The 27,717-nt window shown below is 43.2% G+C and overlaps 1 protein-coding gene across 2 annotated transcripts in view; it reads right to left on the bottom strand.

The window, feature by feature from the left end:
- Positions 1–27,717, bottom strand: part of KIAA1217 — a 497,403-nt gene that overhangs the window by 352,121 nt on the left and 117,565 nt on the right. The window contains exon 1 of one of the 2 annotated variants that reach the window (XM_079912077.1): positions 12,055–12,190. The exons of the other annotated variant lie outside the window; for it this stretch is intronic. The gene's annotated coding sequence lies outside the window, so the exon portion shown is untranslated. Of the gene's footprint in view, positions 1–12,054; positions 12,191–27,717 lie in introns of those variants that run through there. 2 annotated transcript variants of the gene reach the window in all.

Genomic DNA, 27,717 nt, shown 5'->3' with positions numbered 1-27,717 from the left:
TGGGGGCATCGATATTACTCAAAATTGGGATCTTACCTGTGGTTTTATGGGCGCACAGTGCAAGTGTGAAGACTTTCACATTAGTGACAGTTGGGTAAATGGTGATCCCAGGAGCCTACTCTTGAGCCAAGAATGTCCCCTTTTAGATCATAAATAAATGGAGACCAGAGGTTGGAAGGGAAACCTCTTCTTGAGGGTCTCCTGTTTCATTTTAGGTCAGTGATTTGAAAAATACTATACAGCACGTGTCTCTTTCTCTTTTTGCATATAGAAACGCCTGTTTTATAAATGGTACATGTATCTATATTATATACAGTAGGTAATGAGAGAAATACTTTTTTCTCTGAGGTAATATAGTTTTTGTCCCTCCACCAACCAAGAGAAGGCTGTACCAGCACATCTGTGATTTACTTCTTGTTTTAATGACTATCTGTGGGGCTAGGGCCCCAAATCTAAAAATGAGTCTAATTAGGAAAAAGAACAATGTTATGCCGCTCCTGGCTCTGAGCCTAATACTCCCAGCTATGGGACCAACTTTCCTGTTCCCATCAAATCTACTCTTTTGGCCAGTGACGTCCCCATCAGCTGGAAGCCTGCGCGGACAGCAGTCAGGACATTGCAAGTTTCCTGAAGCCAGGAAGAAGCGCTGGTTCCATGTGAGGCCTCCATGACTTGGAGTAGCAGACTGTGTCATTGGAAGGTTGGAGGGTGCTTAGTCAGTGTGGGTGACAGACTGAATATGCTATACAAATGGAAGCTTATTTGCATTAGAAAAAAGATCTGGGCTTTCAGAAACATCTCTTCATGAAAAGGATTTTGCTAGGTATACTAAGAAAAAAAAAAAAGATAGCATCTAAAACGAACATCTGTCATAACAGCTGTGCCTAAAAGCAGATTAAGGTACAACTGCTACATAAAAAGTGAAAAAGGCAAATATCTTCCCATTTTACTCTGACAGAATTTAAAATCCCTCCCATTTATTACCGAGTCATTCCACTGGAATTCATCAGCACATTTCAAGTCCCACAAGTGAAAAACCACTCTGTTATAAACCAAACATAAATATTCCACCTACCTGTGGAATGCCTCAGAGTTCTAAAAACAACATGCATCCCACGCAGCCCTGGGTCTCTACTAATTGTCCTCTGTTTAAAACGGAAGTGTCTGTCATTGAACATAAGCACAAGAACAAGTAAGTGGCAGCCGTCCTGCCAGACATGTCCCTCCCTGGTCAGTGTGGCTCTCACTTAGAAGGGGGTGAATGCCCTTGGAGAGGGCCCAGAGGAGAGACATTGTTATAAAGAATGTGAATGATGTAGAAACTGAGCCTTGCAAGAAATGTATTTGAGAGAATTGGAGCTATTTTGTTTGCGGAAGAGAAGGCTTGTGGAGACACGGCAGTTGTGTTAACACGTTGAAAGGCTGTCACGCGAAACACAGAATAGATTTACTCTGTGTTGCTGTGGGGTGCAGAACCAGTGTCAGCAAGTGGGCTCATTTTGATTCATTCTAGGAAAGATCCTCTGTCTAATTGGATTTAGTAACAAAGTTTGTTGATTCCTAAAATAGAGGGGGAGCTCCCTGCCACTAAGAATAACCAAATAGAGGCCAGATGAGCATTGCTCAGGAATTGTGGGTAGAGATTTCTCATCCTGGAATGCAGGACCAACCAAATGACCTATTTTTACATGCATGCTTAGTTTAAAGCCTTTTGTGTAATTTTTGAAACTCAGAGAATAATGATTTGGGGGTTATTATTTTTAAGACAAAGAGAGTAATTTAGCCCCATTGCTTCTTTATTCCTTATTCTCTTTGTGAAGATAAATGAGAAGCCAATGATGAACAGAAAAAGGGGAGGAAGATTAGAGGGTAGAAGGAGAATCCACAGCCTTCCATTATCCTCTCTTTCTTGGAAATTAGGCTATATTTGAATAATCATATCAAATTTAAAGCATTGCACAACTGAAGTACATCAAAGACCAGCTCTCTCTTACAAACAGTCTCCTAAAATCTCTCACAGGACCTGAATTTTCACCAGCAGCACTACAATGTTGGTACAAAATGACAGACCCCTTGTTTTCATTTGTTCTCTTCACGGAAGTTCTCTCAGATCTTCCAGTATATTTGAGCTCATCTGTAACTAGTTAATATGCTACCTTAAGAAAAATACAGGCTGTATTTACAGATTAACTTTAGAGAACATGCACATCTTTATTAAGCTTGTCCTCAACCAAAGGAACCAACAAATACATGCAAAGAGCCAAACCACTTCCTAAACAAAACAAAATTAAATAAACAAAGCCATCATAATCTCCTTGGAGAAATGAGTCACTTCTGAAGACGAACTGAAAAAATATAGAACTCAGCTCAACACCAAATACCAAGTAAGAAAAAAGACACAAAGAACCCCCCCCCCCTTTTTTTTTTTTTGCGGTACGCGGGCCTCTCACTGTTGTGGCTTCTCCCGTTGCGGAGCACAGGCTCCGGACGTGCAGGCTCAGCGGCCATGGCTCACGGGCCCAGCCGCTCCGCGGCATGTGGGATCTTCCCGGACCAGGGCACGAACCCGTGTCCCCTGCATCGGCAGGCGGACTCTCAACCACTGTGCCACCAGGGAAGCCCAAAGAAACCCCTTTGATGGAAAAACATATTTGTGGTCTTCTAACTGGATCCCCATTGGTACTAATTATTTCCATGATTCTCTCAAAGCCCACTTAAATTCCACCTCTTCCATGAGAAATATGAAAAAGTACATGACTGGGACCACCTGAATATTTCACTAGTATTTCAAAATCTGTATACCTGGAATTGAACTTGTAATTTTATCCTCATGCCCTGGTCCTCTCTAGTGATACAAGGCTTCGACAACTGTTACCAAAACAAAAATGAAGGACATCCCTTACATTTCCCTTTCTTTCACCCCAGTATACTATTAATAACTAAATTCTACTTTATCCATCTCCTAAGTACCATTTGAATCCACCCTACCGCTACCACCCTGGACAAACGCATCATCTTCTCTGTCTTAGACATTTGCAGAAGCCTCCCCATCAGCCTCTGCAGGTACACGCTTGCTCCATTCTAGAACCAAAACGATCTGAAAGACAAAACTTATCTCTGATGGCTTCCTTCTGCCCTTAGGATAAGTTCCAAACTCCTTAGTCTTAAGGTCCTGCATGATCTGGCCACTTGGTACCTCTCGGGCTGTCTCTCCTGTCACTCCCCCCTTGTGCTCGAGAACTCAAGTCATGACACTCCCCGTCCCTCCAAAGAGGAGGCCACACTCTTACGCATCTCAGAGCTTCATACGTGCTATTCCTTCTGCCTCTTCCTTTCTCCCTCTCTTTCTTCTTCTAGCCAGATCCTCCTCTTCCTTCAGATATCAACTCCACATCCTCAGGTAAGTAGTCCCTGACCCTTGCCCCTGCAAGTCCCCTCTTAGATAGTCTCACAGGTCTTTACAGCTCTCCTTTGTAACCCACATCATACTTTTATGTCCTTGTTCGTTGTCTGTTTCCCAAACTAGGTTACAAATTCCAAGATAACAAAGACCCTGTCTGCCTCAACCACTGTTGCATCCCAGGTACCTACCATCTACTTTGTGCTCAAATAGTTGTTGAATGAATGCATTAATGAATGACGTGCTCTCTCAATCAGTGATTCATAAACTTCACCGTGCAGAAGAATCACCTGGGAAGTGAACTGGCAGATCTATGATCAGTCCCAGAATCTACCTTTCAACAAGAACTCCGGAGATTTTGATGCAGACTGTTTCTGGCTCACACTTTGCAAAGCAATACTCCAGGATACAGAGAGCAAGGGGAGAGAACCAGAATTGAGGTTAAAGAGACAAAAGGGAGCAAAGTGTGAGAAGTTAAATAACAAGAGATGATTTATGTAACTGTTCAAACAACCACGGAAAATCTGAAGGACTAAATGACAGACTGTCAGATGTATTCCTCAGACAACGAGAGCCCAAAATGGTTCGAAGAGGCAGCTACCTGACGTGGCTGGAGGTCAGAGGAGGTATTAAAATAGGAAAATTACTTTGATCTTGTGCTGAAGGATGGGTAATGTTGGAAAGAAGGGGAGGAGGGAAAATGGCATTGTAGACAGATACACAAGGAGGAGCACGAGTTCAGAGGAAGGGAAGTCTAGGGCAAGAAGTGAAGCACTTTGCTGAAAAGAAGGTTCAGAAATTGAGTGGTTGGGGATATGACTGGAAATATAGGGAAGGGCCCGACTGTAGAGGTCCTTGAAGTTCACGAAGGGAGTCAGAACATGCCACCTCCAAATATGCCACTTTGCCGTAAGGACTATTTTGAGTTGAAGGCAATTGAGAAATAGCTGCAGGAGGAACTCTCCGCCCTCCCCCTTTCGACCTAAAAGCAGGGCATAAACTTCCCTTTGTGAAGGGGTCCCCCATTCCTGTACCAGGAAGAGGAGAGCAACTCTCATCACTGGAGACAGTCAGCACTGAGGTGAGTCTGCATAAACAAACCTTACTAAAATAACCCTTATCTTCCATTAGTTTCCCCCATGTATTTTCTAGTCACTTTCCCACAATTTATCAACCCTCGAAGCCCAAACAAAGGAAAGAGAGCGTTTGTTAAAATGGTATATAAGTCCCTGAGTCTCACCACTTCTTTGAATTTCACTTCTTTTCTGAGAAATCTCATGCATGTAAAATATTAATAAAATTTATATTCCTTTTTCCTCTTAATCTGTCTTTTTTCTGTCAATTAAATTTGCATACCCCAAACACTGAACCTAAGAGGGTAGAGGAAAAGTCTTTTTTTCCTCCTCAACAGAATCTACTTGCTAGAATTAGAATGGAACAATCTATTATATGGTGGCTGATTGAATCAAGGGGGGAGGGCGTGTAAAAAGGTGCAAAGGAAAACCCCAGAATTTCACCCTAACTAGATCCTGTTATTGTACCCACAACCTGCTCCTGAACTTCTACATATGGAATTTGCAGGTGGTGCAGAGGTGGAGCTCAAAAGACCAGGCTGCATGTCCTGGTTCTATCACTTCCAAGCCAGATGGCTTGATTTACCTCATTTCAACTGCAGATTCTTTATCTGTGAAATGCGGATACGATTAATTGTCATCCTTACAGGGTTGGGAGCAACCTTCCCGAAGCATTTGTAAACTGTAAGTTGCTTTGTAAATAGAAGGCATTATTAAATTCTATCAATACATAAAGCAATAAATAGTTCTAAAGGAGATGTAATCTTTATTTTTTCCTTAATTACTATGCAAGTGACACTCAAGGAAACATTAGTTGTAGGAGATGATGTGAGATAAAATGGTGACACAATTATGAATGACTCATAATACTCTTAAGTGTACACTTTGTCTCACTGGCCTTACTCCATTTGCTTTCCTGAGAATAAATATCTTAAACCCCAGCAGTACATCAGTGTCACTCTCTGAAGGCTAAACACTGCAAAAATTTATATCTGATATTTAGGAAAAGTGCCAAACCTGTACTTATCTGTACACATATTAGATAAAAGATTTAGCAAACAGATGCTCCTTCTTGCAATCAGACAAGAATTTCTAATATTCTGACAACTTGTTAATCAGCTGACATATGCTATCACTTCAGTAAACACAACACTCAGATTTTGCTTTACAGAGCATTTTCTGAGAGATAATGGTCCTGACTCATCAACACTATTCACTGGAAGTCAAGGGAAGCTAGCCTCTGCCACCACCTTAAATTTAATTACTTGGGGAAAAAAATAAATATGGGCATTGATTTGGATTTTGTGCATTTTTTTTTCTGAGTTGAGATTGCATCTCACTGTTGTGGCCTCTCCCATTGCGGAGCACAGGCTCCGGATGCGCAGGCTCAGCGGCCATGGCTCATGGGCCCAGCCGCTCCGCGGCACGTGGGATCCTCCCGGACCGGGGCACGAACCCATGTCCCCTGCATCGGCAGGCGGACTCTCAACCACTGCGCCACCAGGGAAGCCCTGAGTTGAGATGTTTTTAAATGCCATCCTTTGAGATATTTGTAAAAGTAGTAGAATACCTTTATTACACAGATTTACACATATATGTGTAATATGTCAAAAATGTCTATAGCTCCTGTATTAGTTTCCTAGGGCTGCTGTAACAAATTATAGCGAACTGGGTGGCTTAGAACAAGATAAATTTGTTTTTTCCAATTCTGGAGGCTAGAAGTCTGAAATCAAGTTGTCGGCAAGGCCGTGATCTCTCCAAAGCTTCTAAGGAAGAATCTTTCCTTACCTCTTCCAGCTTCTGGTAGCCCCAAGCCCATCTTGGCTTGTGGCACATAACTCGACATCTTCCATAACAGTTCCAAACAGATCTGATCTTATGAGATGATCCTATAAGGCACGTGTGAGCCTTTTCTCCCAATACTGTTACTGTTGCCGAATTTCCTTCTTTTTTATAGCTGAATAATATTCCACAAAATCAAAATCACTTTTCACCTCCTAACATCCCATATCCAATTTACACAGTAACGTCTTTTAACACTATCTTGAACATATATCCGAAATGTGACCCCTTCCCCCTCCTCCACTGCTCCCACCTTGTCAAAGTCACCATCTCCTCCCAAATAAACTGTTGGAAGAGCCCGCTAACCCATCGCCCTGTGAAGAAGCTTGTAGTGACTCCTTTTAAGGGACAGCACATCAAATCCTCAATATTCTCTCCCTGCTTTTAATTATTCTGCATGCGTATGTGCGTTTGTGGGTGGGTACGTACCTATTTGTCCCTTCTCAAGGGATTCCCTGAGATTGTACTCTAAGCTTTAAAATCGATTTGATCAATTCAAGTTATAAGCAGTTTATAGAGTCTTAGAGACTTGAATTTAACCTTGGGACAGACAATGGGCTTTTTAACCAATGAAATGTAAGCAAGGGAAAGACAGAAAAGTAGTACTAAAGAAGTGCCCAAATGCAGATATTTCAGGGTGAATATTAAGTGGTCTGATTGCGCAACTTAAATATTTTAGCAGAGCTGTAACCCAAATGTACTAGTTTGAAACAGTATGTTCTGATGTAAATTATTTGCTTGGGGGAGGCAAGAACACCCTCTTCTTAGGAGGATGTGGTTTTACTAAGTAGGAAGTGGAATCCTTGCTCTTCAATCTTCTGGAAGAATCATTTTCTGTGACAGGAAATCGGGTGTGTGGGCGTGCATGAGGCTGCAGGCGTGTGATGGAGGGGTGCTGGGGGGAATGGGGGTGTCCTCCTCTCTCCTAGGCTCTGGTGGTGGTTTGGTGTGCACTCTGAGACATGGAGATGCCTGGCGCACACCCTGTGATGAGCGTAGATCTAGCCAGGTCACACGGCAGCAAGCCTGGAGCTAGCAGACCTGGAAACGCGTGGGTCTGGGGACTTTTTTTTTTTCGGTACACGGGCCTCTCACCGTTGCGGCCTCTCCCGCTGCGGAGCACAGGCTACGGACGCGCAGGCTCAGCGGCCATGGCTCACGGGCCCAGCCGCTCCGCGGCATGCGGGACCCTCCCGGACCGGGGCACGAACCCGTGTCCCCCGCATCAGCAGGCGGACTCCCAACCACTGAGCCACCAGGGAAGCCCTCTCCTTTATTTTTTAAAGGCAATTTCTATAAAGTAAAATTTATGTTAGGGTGTTCATTAGTGACAGTTTGGATACATGTATACAGTTCAACACCAAAATCAATATGCGAAACAGTCTCAACCACCCAAAATTGTCTCCTGCTTCCTTTGAGGTTAACCTCTTACAGAACCTTTTAATGTGACAAAGTTGAACCACCCATTTAGATAGAGGATTAAACCAGATCAGTTTAGACGTGGAATCCTTAGTCTCTGTAACTCCTATGATGGCATCCAAGTAGTCTCGGTAACTTCTGAGTCTTATGCTTCTGTGAATGATCTTGTTAATTAACTTCATTGACACATTAATTTGGGGGCAGAACAAAGGAAAAGTCCACGTTCATTTAAGAATGAGCCAGGAAGGTGAAAGCAGGTCTGAAGCATCATGTCAAAGGGAGAAAATAGTAGCAAATAAATAGACCCTAAACACCTTGAAGAACAAGATGCACAGAGATTCTGAGTTTGAACTTGTGGACAGATAGGGAATCATGCACAGCACTGAAATCTTTGGTCAACTGTCGGGCCTTAAACAAGGGTTATTCTCGTGGAGGCACTAGTAATAGCCAACCTTTATTAAGTACTTACTATGTGCCTTGTATGCTCTAACCACTGGACAAATGTTGACTCATTAAATCCTCTCAAAAGCTCATTGAAATAGGTGCTGTTATTGTCTCAGTTCTACAGATGAGAAAATGGAGGCCCAGAAAGACTGACTAACTTTCCCGAAGTCACACAGCCAGTACATATTGGGTCCAGAACCTGAACCCAGAGAGTTTGGCTCCAGGGTTTGTGCTCTTCTAAGAACTACACAGGCTTCTCAGAATCGTGACTGAGCTGTTGCCTTCCAGAATCCTGGAGTGGGCTATTTATCCTGTCTCTGTGAATCTGGACATGAAAGAATACCTTCTTGGTATAGCAGTAGTAGGAAAACAGCTCCTCTAGGAAAGACAAATTATTGGACAGCTTTTCCTTTAAAACTTTTCTCCTTGTTCACCACTTCACGGCAAGTCACAACAAACCTTTATATCGCATTCAAATGGCTGCTCTCTCAATAAAAACCCAGAATGTCAAATTTATTCAATTCTTTTCTGTACCAGCCTGTGTGAATTACACACTCAGTACAGTAGCCAACACTTCTGGGTTTAAATTTTGATTCCATCACAAACCAACAATAGGACTTCTGTCAAGTCACTTGCCCTCTCTAAGCCTCAGTTTTCTCTTTGGTAAAATAGGGATAAAAATAGCACCAACCTCAGAGGATGTTGTGAGGATTAAATTAAAACAATGCATGTAAACTGCTCCCCACAGCTCCTGGTAGGTAGGAAGATTTCAATAACTCTTAGCTATTTGCTATGATTTGGACTATGATGTTGATCATCATTACTGAAGGGAAAACAGTATTTTATTTTAAATAGTTCAAATGCTTTTTATTAAAAATTTTAATAAGATTGTTTATTTAAAAAGAATTTCTGAGCTTTTTGTAAATACCTAGCCTAGCAAAGTCCCTTCCAGGCACACTATACCCCCTACTCATGAGATCTTTTCAACAAAAATGTGTCTTGGAACTTTTCTCGTCAGGGCGGTATATTTTGGTGTTACAAGTTCACTACAAAATGATGATGAAGGTGATGATGATGGTGATGAGGATGACAGTAACAAGCCTTTTCTCTCTGAGTTCTCACACTGCAACGGTACCTAATTCAGCTGAGGATAATTCTGAAATTCCAATGGTACGAAGAGAAGTCTCTGAGTGAATGAACTGCATTACGCCTTGTTTGGCAAATTGGTCCCGTCAATCTAAGCTTCTAGCTCTCCTAAATGGGCTGGTAAGGCTCAGTTTTGCTGATGCAGGTGAGAGAAAAGAGGATGTTCAGAAAACAATGGAACTTCGCTTTTCCAAGGATATTACCCTGAAAAAAGCAGGTCCATCGGGGACCCCCCCCTTCAAGGCAGTTTTATAGTCAGAGCAACCAGAGGACATGAAACTATAAACCATACTATTTTAAAAAATTTTTCTAACTTTCAAACCTTGCAGACTTTTCTTCAAGTTTTTATGGTGCCTTTTAGATGAACACAACTTTAGTCAAGTCAGAATAGAAATGGATGGTGACAACTTCAACCTCTTGTTACCTATAGCAGTAGAGGTGGCAAGAATATGAACAAAAAGTCTGAAGTGGAGAGTGTCTTTTGACCGTTGTAACCATTCACCATTGCCTTTGTCCTCTCTCTGCCATGGAATTTGGGCTTATTTACTGAGCGCTCGTCCCCAGACTGTAGTATGAGGAAGGCTGCCAAAAAGAATCTCCCCTGGGAACGTCTCCAGACAGCACATTCCTGCAAATCCCAGGGACTCTCCATTTCACAGCCAGGAAAATAACGGAGTCCCCAAACGAGGCAAATTTCACACAATGGACTTGGGGACAGATGGGAGAGTGTCTCTGTTTCCTTTAAAAACCAAAGAACAGGGGCTTCCCTGGTGGCGCAGTGGTTGAGAGTCCGCCTGCCGATGCGGGGGACACGGGTTCGTGCCCTGGTCCGGGAAGATCCCACATGCCGTGGAGCGGCTGGGCCCATGAGCCATGGCCGCTGAGCCTGTGTGTCCGGAGCCTGTGCTCCGCAACGGGAGAGGCCACAACGGTGAGAGGCCCGTGTACCGCAAAAAAAACAAAAAAACAAAAAAAACCCCCAAAGAACAGAGATACCTGAAAAAGACTTGCTCATCCAAACACAGAGGCCAGTTCCCCGTGGGACTCCCACCTTCCTCTCTGCTTTCGGAAGCAACTCCATTTCTCTGTTCTGAAGTCTCAACTTGCCGCCAGGCAAAGGGCAGCAAATGAAATAAAGTCTTTCCAACGCTGCTGTATTTAGGACAAAAACAAACTAGCACTGGAAAATGTTATTCTAAATTTAGTTTGGGATTTTGTATAATGCATGAACACGTGCAGATAACCAGACCCAATAGCCTCTATAGTAGGACAAAATCTGTACATTTTCCATGGTTAGCAGAGATGAACTGGCATAATATATTCAACTATTGCTATTAAGTATAGCTTGTTTCTGGGGAATAAAATCCCTTAAAGCCTTTTGAATATTAGTAAATTACCTTGCAAAATAGTAATGCAGTGAGCTTGGATTTTTCCCTGTTTTACGAGCGTTGGGTGCTTTATTGCCTATAAATGGCTCAGCGTTAGAAGCGCCACGTACAGGCTGCCACGAAAATAAGATGGCAACCAAAATGAGAACAGAAACTTAATCCCATTTTTCTAAGAGAAGCACCCTCTCCCTTGGAAGAGTCCTGGCAATCTAGGATGCCTGACCCTGGCCCAGTGAACCCAGGGTAGGTTAAGTCCTCAGTAAAATTTGACTGACTTGCTGACTGATTGTGTACCAACATCTTTTCCAGATCAGTATTTCGTTCCTTCATGTACCATGATTTTTTTTTGAGGTACACGGGCCTCTCACCGTTGTGGCCTCTCCCGTTGCGGAGCACAGGCTCTGGACGCGCAGGCTCAGCGGCCGTGGCTCATGGGCCCAGCCGCTCCGCGGCATGTGGGATCTTCCCGGACCGGGGCACGAACCCGTGTCCCCTGCATCGGCAGGCGGACTCTCAACCACTGCGCCACCAGGGAAGCCCCCATTTACCATGATTTTTTTTTAAATTTATTAAATAATGGCTAGGCTTTGGGACATAGTAGGGAACAAAATAAATTCCCTGTCCTCATGGAGTTAGCCTTCTGGTCACGCAGACAACAGTAAACAAGGACTGATAAATGCAGCAAAGCAAAACAAGGCAGGATAAAGGGTAAAGAGTGATGGCAGTGGGCCTTGGGGGGCAGGGGCTGGAGATTAGGGAAGATGTCTCTGATGAGGTAACACTGATGCTCTGGGGACCTAAATGAGGTGGCAGAAGGAGCCATGCTGGCACCTAGAGGAAAAACGTTCCAGGTAGAAGGAAGAGCAAACACACTCAAACGTCTGGAGGCAAAGCATATCTGATAAACACAGAGAGCACCATGGAACTCTGTAGGAGTGACCAGAAAAGACAGAATAGAGAGGAGAGTGGTAGAACGCGGTCAGGAAGGTCCAGCCCCGCCCAAACCGGAAGGGTCTCGTTAATTTCGTGCCGAGCGCTGATGAGAAGTGGTAGTGTATTCATCAAGAGCCTTCTTGCCCCAAAGCTCTGAGTTTTAATGCCCTTGCTAATTTAAAGGTACCTAAAAATAAAAGCGGCCACAGCACAAAACTTCAATATGCGGAGGATCTTTGGAAGTGTTGCTGTACCTCAGGCTTCTGAAGAGTTAACTAAGCTCATTAGAGCGGCCAACCTTCCTGCCGGGTTCCAGGCCCTGCTGGCGGCCGGAATCCCGTGAATTATGCCCCTTCAGCCCCTGGATCGCGAGCTTCGCAAGCACAGCCAAGAGAGGACTTATATATACCTTCAGAGCTGCTGTTTGATGGTCCAGATGAAAAACGGCCTCTTTAGACTGTGGGGTTTTTCTTTGCTTAAAAGAAGAATGATTTCTCCAGCAACTGAGAGGTGGGATGCTCTGGAATGCAGGGTGTCCTTGGATGCCAACACATGTGAACGCTGATAGTGTCAGGCAGCGGCCAGGGAGAGCCCGAGACTGGCCTAGTGAACGGGCTGAATGGGGGCAGCCCCCTCTGCTTCTGCGGGGGAGTCAGGAAACCCTGATATATTGGGCTAGCCGGTTCCTTCTTCCCACCTCCCTTTATCATTCAGAAAGGAACCTCATTCTTTAGTAATCAGCTCTTCACTCTGCCATGTTTCTCTTAAAAAAGAAAATGCAGGGATCCCATAGAGGGAGAGACTTCTCGACATGTCCACCCCTCCACAAAAGGTCTCCACAGCCCAGATGAAACGGCCTGCAGTACTTCAGCTCCTGCTGAAAAGTTTTCTTTGGAAGGAGGCCGCGCTCTAGTCAGAAAAACTCAGCACTGAATTCCTGCTTATCTACCTACTCGCGTGTGTCCTTGGGCAAATTACATACTTTCTGCAAGCCTCGGTCTCTTCATCTGTAAAAATAATAATTCCCTCCTTATATGTAGGCTTTAGGGACTGGAAGTTATATACCTGCAGCCTTACCTACATCCGTATCTACATATTACCTAGCGTCTAGTAGAAAATTAATTCTTGATGGGCATAATTTTTATTACTATTAATAAGAATTCATTTTATTACTATTATTAATAATAATCTAACATGTTTATTATTATTACTAATAACAGTTCAAATCTTATAATTTTGAGGTCCCTATGGTACATGTCCCTAGAGACTCCCAGGGTTCGATTTCAGCAGCAGTCTGAGAAAGAAAAGTCTTCCAGAATCAGGATCCTAATGGTCTCTCCATTAGCAAAGCCTGAGGTTTTAAGGGAAGACACAACGCCTAGATGAGGGAAGACAAATGTTTCATAAACCTGTTACCACCCTCTGCTCCAGGACTTCTTCCATCCATCACATTTTTCTTTACCACAGAGTCCTGTCCAGAATCTGCTCAGAATCCTTCTCAGCTCAGTACCCGCAGCATCCTCTAACAACAGATGGCAACCATCAAAGGAGATAAAACCTAATTCCTATCCTGGGTCTAAATGACGACTAGAAAATATTGGTTTTACTTCTGGGTATACATCTGGAGAAAAACATGGTTCAAAAGAATACATGCACCCCAATGTTCACTGCAGTGCTGTTTATAATAGCCAAGATATGGAAGCAACCTAAATGTCCATCAGCAGATGAACGAATAAAGAAGATGTGGTACATATATACAATGGAATATTACTCAGCCATGAAAAAGAATGAAATAATGCCGTTTGCAGCAACGTGGATGGACCTGGAGGTTATCGTACTAAGTGAAGTATGTCACACAGAGAAAGACAAATATCTATGATGTCACTTACATGCAGAATCTAAAAAAAAAATGATACAAGTGAACTTATTTATAAAACAGAAACAGACTCAGAGACTTAGAGAACAAATTTATGGTCACCAGGGGGGAAGGGTTGGGGGGAAGGACAGTTAGGGAGTTTGGGATTGACATGTGCACACTACTATATTTAAAATAGATAACCAACAAGGACCTACTGTATAGCACAGGGAACACTGCTCAATATTCTGTAATGACCTAAATGGGAAAAGAATATGAAAAAAGAATAGGTACATGTATATGTATAACTGAATCACTTTGCTGTACACCTGAAACTAACACAACATTCTTAGTCAACTATGCTTCAATATAAAATTAAAATAAAAATAAAAAGAAGTAAAACACTTAAAAAAAAGAAAATATTGGTTTTGTGTGAGGGAGGGGAGTAGGGTCAGTGAGGAGAGGGGTTTATTGATGGATATAATCATATAATGGAAGGCCAATGAGTAGTTCACAGCTTTCAGCGTTGGGCAGAGTGGAAAGAGCTCCGGGCTCTCGGAGGCGGGAGGGCCAGGGTACCTGGCCCCTTACCAGATCACCATCCCATGCCCGGCAGAGAGGGACCTCTCCATCGCAAGCTGGGTTTTTCGTGTATAAACTGCAGGAAAAATAAAGACACCTTGACTTTTGGCTGTTAACCAATGAACGACTGCACAAATACCATGACAAAGTCTTCGAATTCCACAAAATTCTGAAAAGGACACACACACGGCATTGCTTTGCTTTACATTTTTGTTACATCTAAAGTAACACACACACACACACACACACACACACACACACACACACAACCTTTCCAATGTCTCTCGTAGGTGTAGGCGTTATTCAGTGCTTTTTATCAGGAAGATGAAAGGGGTTCTTGGCAGCAGAGATTAGAGAGGTCCACGCAAGACAGTTTTACCAGTTTACTGTCATCAGATAAAAGTAAGTGTGTTTTCTGATTTTTTTTTTTTTTTTACCATTCAAGAAATGTATTTTCCTTTTGAAAACAGATTATGTAAAACCCAAAGCTATACAGTTAACTTTTAACTTCTTCAACTATCATTCCTTTCCAGAAAACTTTCTCTTTCAGCTGACAACAACCAAACTGCTGCCTCTGACCCAGGATGTTCCGAACATGGATTTCAGTAGGTCCTCCCTTGAACTAGCTTTCACCAGCAACAGGAAATGCCTTCCCAGGACATCCCCCCTTTTGGGAATAGTCTGATGGGTTTTCCTGGTGATTTATTTATCAAGCAAGGAGGGAACGAGGGAGGTGCTTTTCTCTCAACCTAGCCACTCCATTTTAGTAAAAAGTATCTTTGAAATTTTAAAAATGATTTTCCCAAAGATCTAAAACAAATCTTTTGAAGCTGTAGGAAAATGATTTTCACAAAATTAGCATTTAGTCTTCTGCTGGGGAGGGTGCGTGCAAGAAGGAAAGGTAACTGAATTTGCAGTACTAAAGGGTGTGTCTGGAATCATGGATTTTATAAACTGGCTTGTCACCTTAGCCTCTGACAAAAAGCAGCAATAGTTCACACAAAGAAAAAGCAAAGGCTTGAGAAACTCGCTTAATAAAGGTCCCTCGAACTGCCTTTTCCTGCTGTAACTAGGCGACTGGATAGTTTGAACTCAGTGTTGAAAATTTAATATTTAATTTAATATTCAATATTACTTTTTTCCTCTTCTCCTGCCTTCCACCATGCTCTGTCAGATACCTTTCGCCTGTCCCTTAATGACAACTCTGCTAGATGCTATAGACTGCTGGTCGCTTTCCCCTATAAAAAATCCAGGTTGGTTTAAAACGCCAATCTCGTATCCAATCAAAATCTCATGTCTTCTGTCCCCCAGCACAGGCTGGGCTGTGGCTCTAAGGACACCCCATGGGGACGGGACACGGTCTGCCTCTGGGCCCCTCTACCCCACCCTCCTCCAAAATCTGACTCCTCAGTGGGTGCGGGGCAGTGAGAAGGGATCAGATGAAATCGCTCTGGGTAGCGTTCTTTGCTTCTTGGGCTCACACGGGCAAGCTCTTAGCATCTACTGTGTAAATGTGACTCTCGAACACCTGACTGAATCTTCTGGCTAATTTTGCAGGGTCTACACAGTTTCTGGAGATGGGAGAACAGGCCCTTGTTCAGCCTCTTCCACCCACCCACCCCCAGCTCCCACTACCAGCAGCGTTCCCCTGCCTCTGTCCCCGTCCCCACCCCCAGCCCCACACGTGCATCCTCTTAGAAACTTGGGAGCCTTGTCTGCTGGTGGAGAACTTTCAAGATGGCCCCAGCCTGCCCTCCCCCATGGTCCACGCAAGAAACTCACCCATCCTTGCCACCCACACACTGCAAGGACCGCTGGCTTCATGGCCAGTTCTTTTCTCTGCTTTGCTCTGCCATCTTTCTCCTGTTCCCTCTCCCCAGGTCAACCAGGCACAGAAGCTGATTGGCTGGCCCGTCACCTAAGCAGAGGTGGCAAGCGAGAGGGGTGCCAGTCTTCCCCTCTTGCCAGTACCCTTCTCTTCAAAGTCAATCTTCCCTTGGCTTTTAAGAAGGGAAAAGCATCCCTCCTGTCTCCAGGGGAGAGGCTGCCCTGTCACAATGCATTCATGGCATAGTCCCTGATACTACAGGAAACCCTTCTCTCCTCTTCTCCCCTTCCTGGAACACAGTTGTTGCTTCTAGTAGCTGGGCCTGTTCTTCCTGAAGCCTTGGGGAAGGTGTCTGCTTCCACTTGTTGGGGGTTATCTTTGGTGTGTGGGATGCTTGAAGCCTGTGTTCTCAGATTCAGTCCCTAGTTATGGATTCCAAGGGAAGAGGAAAAAGGCCCAGTTAATATTCTCTCATATCCCCATCCAGACATCTCCTGAAACTGACCTCCATCAAACCACAAACCTTTCCAGACTGCCCAGTTCATTCACCCATTTAACAAATATCTCGAGTGCCTACCCTGCTCTGGGAACTGTTGAAAGCACCAGGGATACGGCAGCAGCGGGATGGACGGGTGACCTCTCTCAGCTTACAGTCTACTGGAGGTGAACACCTTAGACAGGTATGCCCACGAGATGACTTCAGATAGCGCTAAGCACTCTGCGATAGTAAAATGCGGGTAGAATGGTTACCAGGAGAAGGGTGCCATTGAAGATTGGTGGCCGGAGAAGGCTTCTCTGAAGGGGAGATCACCGAACTGGACCTAAAGGATTCCAGAGCGGGGCAAACGCAAAGGCCCTGAAAGGAGAGTTTGTTTGGCACGTTGAAGGAATTTAAGATAAGCAAGTGGTGGTCTTCCCAGTCTCATCTTAGACTTACACATCCCAGGATGCTTCTCCCCGCCCTCTGCTCGCTCCAGGCTAGTACATGAGATAAAGAACTCCACTGTTCATCTCGTCTTAGTGCACCTGTACACGTGAGGCCGTTAACAGCTGTCTCTTTAGACTTCGAAATTCTACTTTTCTTCATAAATGAGCATTCCATCCACTTATTTGGGTCACGTGCCAGGAAGCATCCTTATCAGTAGCTCTGGCCAAACTGTCACCCATGTAGACATCAGCCACCAGGAACCAGAAAACCAGAGCTGTAAGACTTCCCATGCCTAACATCTTCCTAATGGGGCTTACAGATGAGTTTACTTGCACGGTAAAATGTGTACGTTACATCTTAAAGCATTATCAAATAAAAATATGCGATTGTGAGGCGTCCTTACTAGAATAAAATATGGATCATGAATGAAAAAGAAATAAGGTCCAAGGAAGCTCTGAGGTGCCAATTCTCCAGTTGGTTTATTACTCTGAAGTAAGAGAACTCTCACTAGAATTGCCCATTTTGTTAAAATTGCCTTCATAACATTCATGCCCCAAATAGCCTATTTCTTAGCGGCATGGAATTTTGAAGCTGAAAGATATCTTTGACCTTATTAAGGAAAACCCTGAGATGTCGGATGAGATAACAGATATTCAGAAAGGTTAAGCAGCATTCCAAATTCACATAGCATTCATAATTGCCAGAGTTGAACTTGAATTCCAACTCCTCTACTCCAAGTCCACTAGTCTTGCCACTACACTGCAGGACCTCTAAGCTAAGACATGTTACGTGATATACACTATATCAAACACCAGGACCAACTGTGTTCTCAGCACAGTTAGACTATGGTGGAGGCAGCCTTCAAGATGGCCCCCAATGATTCCCACCTCCTAATATTCACACCCTTCTAGAATCCCCTCCTATATTATACCAAGGTTGGTCTAGATGACCAACAGAATATGGCAGAAGTGATGGTATGCCACTTTCAAGATTGGTTATAAAAGACTGTGGCTGCCATCTTGGTCTCTCTCTCGGTTCACTTACTCTGGGGAGTACCAGCTGCCATGGTGTGAGGATGCTGAGACAGCCTATGGAAAGACCCACATGGTGAGTAAGCGAGATACTCAACCAATAGCCAGCAACACATGAATGAGCTTGGAAGCACGTCCTCCAGCCTCATGTGACTACAGTCCCGGCCAACAGGTTGACTGCAACCTCATAGGAAATCCTGAGCCTGAACCACCCAGCTGAAGTGCTCCCAGATTCCTAACACAAAAAACACGCAAAAACCTGTGAGATAATAAATATTTGCTCTTTAGGCTGACATCTTGAGGGGTCACTTTTTGTGCCACTAAAGGTAACAGATACAGGCAGAGTGCTTCAATTCTTCTAAATCCTCCTCAGTACCATGTGATGGGCTGTGTTACTCAGGGATAACTCCATCTTCTTGGCCCTCCTCACACAGGACAGAGACAGACACACTTGCTCTGTTCAAGGACCTGCCTCAGCTCAGTCTCTGCCAACTGGGATGTAGAGGGGAGAGTGGGGTCCTGCCGAACACCAACATCACCTCCTTAAGGACAACTCATGGCAGGTGGCAGCCTGTGTTCAACTTTCCTTGGAAAACCTGGAACAAAGGCCTGGCAGTAGTTTGATGTTCACAGAGAAGCGTGAATATAAAGCATGGCTTTAGGCAGACTTCCTTTAAACACGAACAGTCCTGCTGCTATTTTCACACTTTCAGAGAACTGCAAATTCCCAGAGGCTGCTCTTTCCCTGCCCTGGATTTGGTGGAAAAGATTTTTGAAGATGTCAATGAACTCAAATTTCATACCTTCTTAACCTGTTCCAGGTATGTGGATACTTTCTTAAAAATTGCAATTTAGGGCATGGAATATACTTATGCTGGTGTGCCTTGGGTCTTAAAGGCAGCACCTGGCACCTGAGTCGCCCTACCCTTGTTCCTCTGCTAGACTATGTCTCTTTCTTTCTTCAGATATCAGTTGGAGTGCACTAGATTCATAAAGTTTTTCTAAAGAGATGCTATCTAGTTAGTATCATTTCTTACCCTTCTCCTTCTTATCACTAGTCCTCACGCTTGAGTAGATCTGAGCTTGGTTCAACATCCTGTTTGTCTCTGGGGGTGTCTTTTCCAGCTCCCCACATTAATTCTCTGAATTGAAGGACATTCAAGACTTTGAACAGTGGGGGCTTAATAAATGTCACCAAATAGTGCCAGTGCCTGAGAGGCTGGCATGTAGGGAAGGAGTTGAATCATGGTAATCATGGCAATTCAACTTGGGTCTGAACTTTCTTTAGGGTGCCTTTGAATATCGTGTGCTACCTCTCAACTTTCCTGTGAGGGAAAGAGAGAGAGAGAGAGAAAAGGAAGGAGGGAAGGAAGGAAGAAAGGAAGGAAGAAAAGAAGGAAGGAAGGAAAGGAGGAAGAAAGGGAAAAGGAAAGAGGGAAGGAGGGAAGGAGGAAGGGAGGGAAGGAAGGAAGATCCATGATCTACTAGTTACATAGATGGGGACATAGGGACACAAAAGTCTTGTGTGCATCAGTAACGTCTTTCAAGAGTTAAAACCCAACCGTCACACAGTCAGAGGTGAAGGCTGGGTCAGAACTACGCAAAGGTAGGACAACAGTGAGATATGAGGGAATCTTGGAAGCTTTCTTGCCCCTCTGTAGCCTTCCCTCCCACAATGCCTGAAATCCACGATTACAATACCTGTCTGCATTACAGTGATAGTCTTTTGAAATGCAGATACTCTTAGAAGTATTAACCAGCTCTCTGTTCTTAATATTTTATGCTGAACAGGTTTACTGAACAGTAAGACTTTTATGGAAAAGAAAGAGGTAAGAGTCAGCCAAACTTTGACCAAGAGATAGCTTGTGAGGGCAACTGCTTTGCTGGGGAGACAGAATTGCTCACTCATTTCTTATAAAGACCTGATATCAGATGCGAGGTTGTTTACTTTTTGTAAAGTTTACAGGTAAGGAACTGAAAGTTAAGCACTCTTAGGAATTACAAATAGAAAAGTTGAATTTTAGAATAAGAATTTATAGACTTGTGGGGACTTGGGAATTAATGGTATTAAGTTCAAGCACTTTGGGTACTACCATGTTGGTATTTCAATTTTAACCATAGTAAAGCCAGGAAGTGCAAAAGTGGAAGTTCTCACGGCAAGAGTAATTTATCCTTATTACGCACTCTTCACAGAATTCTTACAAGCCCTAGAAATTTGTGTTTCTGATATACTCAGTTTGCTGAGCTCCTTTGGCAAAAGAGGACAGCACAGTTAGCTCCTTCTGGGCAACATGGCTACATTTTCAGCCCCACGATAGGACTCATGGCATTTAGTTTGAAAGGCAGAGAGGAAAATCCATTTGTAGAACTTCTTGAGAGACATAGGGGCCAAAATAGAACGAAGAGAGATAGGGGCCAAAATAGAACAGGGAAACCATTGTTTTACTTTTCTCTATGGAAAGAGAGCATTCAAGTTTGACATAAGTTTTTTTCTAATTGGAAGTTGAAATTAAGAATACCATTCACATAGCATCAAAAATGTGAAATACTTAAAGATAAATTTCACAAAAGATGTGCAATACATGTACACTGAAAACAACAAAATATTGCTCGAAAGGTTAAAAAGACCTACGTAAATGGAGAGACATATATTGTGTTCGTGGGTTGGAAGATTTAATGTTGTTAAGATGTCAGTTTTCCCCAAATTGATGTATTCTGATTGACATCCCAGAAGGTTTTTGTGTAGAAATTGACAAAATGATTCTACGTGTATATCCAACGGAGAGGACCTAGAGTCACCAAAACAACTTTGAAAAAGAAGAACAAAGTTGGAGGACTAATACTATCTGATTTCATGACTTATTGTAAAATTATAGTAATCAAGACAGTGTGGAATTAGCAGAAAGACTGACAGATCTCAGAGTAGAGAATTGAGAAACAGACCTACATGTATATGCACAACCGATTTTTGAAAAAGATACAAAGGCAGGTCTATGGGAAAGAACAGACTTTTCAACAAATGGTGCTGTAACAATTGGATATCTATATGCAAAAAAAGCAAACAAAAACTTCAATTGGTATCTTGCACCAGATAAAAAAGTAGTACTATGTAAATGATAGACCTAACTGTGAAACCTAAAACTATAAAACCTCTAAAAGAAAACAGAAGAGAAAAATCTTTGTGATCTTGGGTCAGGCAAAGATTCCTTAGATCTGACACCAAAACCAAAATCCATAAAAAAACAAATTGACAAAATGGACTCATTAAAATTGAAAACGTCTGCTCTTCAAAAGACACTGCTAATAGAACAAAAAGATAAGTCAGGGGCTGGGGGAAGATCTTTGCAAATCATGTATCTGACAAAGAATTTGTATCTAGAATATATAAAGAACTCTCAAAACTCAACCATAAAAAAAAAACAATAAAAAAGTGAACAAAGGATTTGAACAGATACATCTCCAAAGAAGATATAAGGATGGCAAATTAGCACACAAAAATATTCAACAGAATTATTCATTAAGGGTATGCAGATTAAAACCACAATGAGATACACAGCTTTTAGAATGGTTAAAATTAAAAAGACTGATAATACCATGGGCTGGTGAGGAAATGGAGGTGCTAGAGCTCTCCTACACTGCTGTTGAGAATGTAAAATGGTACAAGCAATGTGGAAAGCAGTTTGATAGTTTCTTAAGAACTTAAACATATACCTGCCATGTGATCCAGCCATTCCACTCCTAGGATTTGCTCAAGAGCAATGAAAGTGTTTAAAAATGCAACTGGGATTTGTTTTAATCAGGTCTGGTAAGACATGCAGATGTAGAAATGACTGTCAGGAAGGAAGATGGTTTACTCACAGTTGCCTAGAAACTGGAGGCATGGCACACCATGCAGGGGTACCGCACCAGGAAGCACTTGGCTCAATCAGGAGGCAAAAGGAGCGAGGCGAAGATAAAGGCAAGAGCTTTTACTGTGGTGTTTTCGAGAAGGAATGAGCGAGTCAGGGTAAGGCGGACTGGCTAGTATGAATGATTTCAACAGTCTCCAAAGTGTGGAGGTTGCTCCTAGCTGTTGTCTGATACCTGGCCTGGGGGTAGTTAGTGCAGGGGGATAGTGGCCCAGATTGTAAGAGCACCAAAAAAGAGGCACTGGGGAGTAAGCTTGCACATGAAATGCACACTTGACTGGGGGGCAGCCTCTCCAAGATCACCAGATGTCGTCACATCAGAAACACATGGTTAATACAGAAATCAGACGTCCATGCAAAGACTGTACGTGAATGTCCATATCAGCTTTATATGTAATAGCCTCAAACTGAAAACAACCTAAATACGTGTTAACAGCTAGATGGATAAACAGATTGTGGTATATCCAAACAATGGACTACTACTCAGCAACAAAAGGAATAAACTACTGATAAATGCAACAGCATAGATGAATCTCAAAATAATTATGCTGGGTAAAAGACGGAGGAAAAACAGAGTATGTATGATTCCATTCATTCTAGAAAACGCCAACCAATTTATGGTGACAGAACACAGATCAGTGGTTGTCTGGTGACAAGGTAGGATAGGGAGCAACATTAAAAATGGGAATAAGAGGGGCTTCCCTGGTGGCGCGGTGGTTGAGAGTCCGCCTGCCGATGCAGGGGACACGGGTTCCTGCCCCGGTCCGGGAAGATCCCACATGCCGCGGAGCGGCTGGGCCCGTGAGCCATGGCCGCTGAGCCTGCGCGTCCGGAGCCTGTGCTCCGCAACGGAAGAGGCCACAACAGTGAGAGGCCCGCGTACCGCAAAAAAAAAAAAAAAAAATGGGAACAAGAAAACTGTGGCGGCGATGGACATGCCATTATCTTGATGGTGGTGATGGCTTCACGGTATATACATACAACAAGTCTTATCAGATCATACAATTTAGTATTTTTTGAAGATGAAATGAATCTTTAATAAACTCCAGTAGACAAAGACTTTCTGAATTTCAAAGTGGGAGAACATATCACTAAGGAAAAGATAGATGGGTTTGGCTTTATAAAGAGTTGAATATTCCATATGTCCTCAAATAGTGCAATTTAAATGTGTATAGTTCTGTAGCTCATTGATACCTCCATAAAGCTATTTAGAACAACTGCCTTTCAAGGTAATGTTTTACATCCTAGTCTCTGAGGTTATCTTATCAGAGTACAGAAGACCCTTACCCTGACTTGAGGTACCAGAGGGGCCCAAATGATGTCTAGATATGTCCACAGATCCATGATCTCTTGGGAAGCAAAGGATTCCCAAGACTGGACTAGGAATTTATACGCTTGGGTTTTAGATCCAGCTCCACCACTGATTTTCCATGTCATTTTAGGCAAAAAACTCCGTTTCTATGCACCTCAGTTTTCTTGTGTTTAACGTGGGACTTAGATATTCTCTGAGTTTGTCATCTCGGACAATCTGTGATTCTGAGCTTCTGAGCAGTGGACTCAGCATTGCGACTTAGGGTTACGTGGATCTGCCCAAGTTGCCCTGCTGAGAGAGTTCCAGATAACCCCTGATCAGATGTCCAGTGAGGTCAGCCATCTGCCAGGGGCAAAAAGGAAGACAAGGAAAGGGTGCAGGAGTGGCAGCTTAACAAAAGTGGCCTGGCAACGCACGGAGTATTATATGTGGAAAACACATTTCACGTGAAATATACCACCTAAACCAATGTTAGGTGTGCAGATCAGTGGCACTACGTGCATTCACATTGTCAGGCAACCGTCACCACCATCCACCCCCAGAACTCCTTTCATCTTGCAAAACTTAGACTCTGAACCCGTTAAACAATAACTCCGAATTCTCCTCCCCCGAGTCTCCGGCAAACCACCATTCTACTTTCTGTCTCTATAGATCTGACTATCTTGGTGCCTCATATAAGTCGAATCATACAGTACCAAGTGCTCTTATATTATCTCCTTTAATCCTTCCAAAAAGTAGAACTCATCCTTTTTTTAAAAAATGGTGAACAAACTAAGACTTTGAGTGGGGAGCTCTATATCACACAACTACCACATCAGTGAGCCAGGATTGAAACATAGGTCAGCTAGTTCCAAAGTCCTAATCCTTCCATTACTGTAATCAGATAATAACACAGTCAGTGAAAAGGCAGTGATCTAGCAAAGTGGGGACAGAAGACGGAAAACAGTATATAGGTCAGTGGAATTACTGCCAGTCCTGATTAGACTACAATAGGCCTCTGAGACCTTAGTGGCTCAGTCTCCGTATCTCTATCAATTATGTGTGTGTGTGTTTATTTCTATTACTTAGGTTTATTCCTAAAACCAAGGTGAAACAAAAATGAGTTAGAGAAAATGTGTAAAGCTCCAAGCTCTTCCTGAAACAAGCATAATGTCGTGTAACCACTGTCTATGTTTTTATTACTTCCCATGTTTAGAGTGAAATGTCTCTAGAAAACACAGAATAAGATTCCAGACAGACATAACCACAAGTGGTGTCCTTACCCTCAAAAGTGTAAACGAACCCTTTCCCGGCTGCTGCTTCAGCTGTTGGTGGATCCTAGGGTGCAGGATTGCAATCCTTAATGTTACATGAAGGAACATTTGCTTCCAAGACCAGCTGTAGTCAATCAACCCCAGAGTGAACCAGACAGTCCCACAGCCAGACCTCATGGTGGAAAGGATAAAGGGCCTGCCTGTGATGGGCCTACTGACTTTGGGGTAACAGTTCATGAAGGTGACAATAGGCCCTAAGGCCCAAGAACACTGGATTTGCACCCAGCAGGCACCCTATTGAGTAAGTCAGCTTTGTTGACATTCAAGAATTTATTGTTTTTTCAAACAAAACTGTTCTTAGGTTTATTCTTAACTCCAGCATGCATGAATTTCTTTCCTTTTCTCTACGGGTCTTATGAAACTTATTTATTCATTAATAAAGAACCTTGAGAGCATGCCACAGTTTCTAGGAAGAGATTGTTTTTAATGAGAAAAAAAAAAAAATCCAAACTTGGAGTCTTCCCTTCTTGCTAAAACATTTGGCATTGCTTTTAAAATAAAGCAATACAATCTTTCCTGACAAAGAGAACTTGTACTTTTTAATAGGAAGTACAAGGTAAAGTTTGTTTGTTTGTTTTAAGTGTTAGACAATAAATGAAAAAGGCATAATATGTTCTGCCTTATTTAGTCCAAAAGGAGATTTACTGGATGTTGAGGGGGACTGTGAAGTCTCACAGAAGTAACATAATCTCCCCTTTGTAAAGACCATCATTACACTGAAAGCCACTGCCTATTTCTGTATCCTTCATGCTGAAAGAGCTAGAAAATGCTATTTCACAAAATAAGAATTTTTTTGTAATTCATTAACTTCCAGTTTTGACACATACAGCAAATATTTTACATACTTATTCAACAGGAAGGGTTTTGAAAAGGCTAAGTACTTATCCAGTAAATGAGAAGGAAAGGAAATGGGAACGGGTGCTCTGTCTCTAGCTGTAGATATCTACCAGAATAATAGCGTTTTGTTTTTACAGCGCCCCGCTACCATTTGCAATCTGGGCATTTACAGCAAAGGCACACTAGTCAAACCAGAGTTTAAAATACATAAAAGCACATCAGAAGAAAATCATACACTCATTGCATGATATATTCAGTGCTGAGAGAGGGAGAGACAGAGAGAGTTTATTATCTGTAGCCAAGAACCAAAGCGTTCTTGCGACAGTGGAAGTTAAGAAGTAAGAGCGAGGAAAGAAGGAGGCAGAACAAGAGAGAAAGCCTGTTCTAACCTAAAATGTCAGGTCTGGCCTATGGTCACAAAACTTCACTACTTTGGTTAACAGCAAGGGACTTAACTTTTATCTGAAAACTTACATGATTGGGGTTAGTATGGAAAAAACACCAAAAACACCAAATTTGGAATTGGATTCACGTCTTAGCACTGCCACTAACCCATTGTGTGACCTCAAGTGATCCACCCATCCCTTCTGGCCCTCAGTTCCTGAGCCTGTAAAATGAGGGGACTGGATTAAATCCTTCCCTTGGGTCTATATAGCATTATTTTTATTTATTTATTTTTTGGCCGTGCGGCATGTGGGATCTTAGTTCCCCAACCAGGGGTCGAACCCTCAACCCCTGCATTGGAAGCTTGGAGTCTTAACCACTGGACTGCCAGGGAAGTCCCATGGTTCTCTGGTAAAGCCACATAAAAAGCTAATAGTGCATCTAGCAAAGGACCCTCAACGGGACATTCAGCAAAATTTAGGGAGGAAATTAAGTAGAGAGGAAGACAGATGTATTCTTTCCTGGGATAAGACAGCGTTCTCTCTCCAGGGAGCTTTTACGTCCTCATGAAGCACTCACACCCAGATGACACCACTCCCTACAGCACTGGGTCCATCCCTCTCTTAAACATGTCACAGCATTGAATTGTTGGGACACCTCTCTTCCAGCTTGTAGCATGGAATCTCAAAGCATGCCTGGCACATGCTACATGCTCAATGAATGAACTCCAGGAAGATCCCTCCTCTGGCCAGATTCTAGCCCTGCCTGGGGAGAGTGACCTTGGGCAAGTCACTTTCTTAGTCTCTCAAAGCTTCCGTCTCCTGACTCTTAACATGAGGTTTTTATTCAACCAGGTAAAATAAGCCCAATGTGATCTGAGCAGCACAAACTACTGTGGAATTGCAAAGTATGTGATGTCTGTCTTTACAAAGCTCTCACAAATACAAGAACTGGGACATTTCTCTAGGACTTAGTTCTAGCAATTGCCTCAAGTGTGCCTCCCTCCTTCTGACTTATCACCTCTCTCTGTTCAGCTCCGGGCACAATGGGCTTCTGAATATCTGGCTTCATCTCCAGGATCTGGAGGTCTGATCTCAGCTTCTCCGGTCTTCCAAGCCTCATCCCCTGGCTCATCTTACTCCTGGCCCCTACGGATAACATGCTTGTCCATTTCAGGTGTGAGCTGGAATCCAGAATTCTCAAGGCTGCTGACCAGGCCAGTCTTGCCTCTGTGTCTCCCAGGAGGGATAACACTCTCCAGTTCCAACTACTGAAATCCTCATGGGAAAATGATGCCCTTTTTTAAGATGTCAGCTCTGTGAGATCATCCACTTATTGAGAATAAGTCACCGGGAAGACACGAAGAGCCTAGAGAAGGAGGGAGGGGAAGAGATTCCCCATGACAGTGACCTTGGAGGCAGACATGCCTGATGCTGACATATCCGCATCATTTTGTTGCGTAATCAATTGATTATTATCTTTACCTCATACCACCCCCAGGCCAATTTATGCTGATTTCTGCTCATGGCAAGTGAGAGAGATCTGATAGCTGAACTCCACCCAGACAACTGAAAGAATGCATGAAAGAGTAGAAGGAGGGAGGGAAACGTAGACCTGAAAATCAGTGGAACCTCCAGGATTGCTTCTAAACAAGCCCTTCCGTTCCCATAGATCTTCCCCAGTCGGGCCCACACTCTCCAGTGGACGCAGAATCAGACCAGTCCCTGAAGATATGGAAGCAAGACCTGCCCATCCTCTTAAACAAATTCTCAGTGTTGGCTCTCTTCTCCCAATTAGGTACACATTGGTGAACAAGGTCTTCCTGCCTTCTAAAGATATGCTTAAGAAAAATACAGAATTTCTTGCAGTCCTACTGAAAAAGAAAATCTGTCTTTATTTTTTTCTTCTTACCTCCAGACACTGCAAGCTCGCACATGAAATCCAGTACCCGTTTATAAACAAACCACCTCTATTTTCTTACATGAAAACACACACACACACACAACTATTCTTGAGGAGCAAATATTTGTTGCTGATATTATACCCTTTTATAAACGGTCAGTTCTATCAAATCATTCACATCGGGCATCTATA

Source organism: Stenella coeruleoalba (assembly GCF_951394435.1).
Source record: "Stenella coeruleoalba genome assembly, chromosome: 2".
NCBI lineage: Eukaryota > Metazoa > Chordata > Mammalia > Artiodactyla > Delphinidae > Stenella > Stenella coeruleoalba.
Note: the sequence above shows the minus strand (reverse complement) of the source record. Positions and strands in the feature narration are given on the sequence as shown.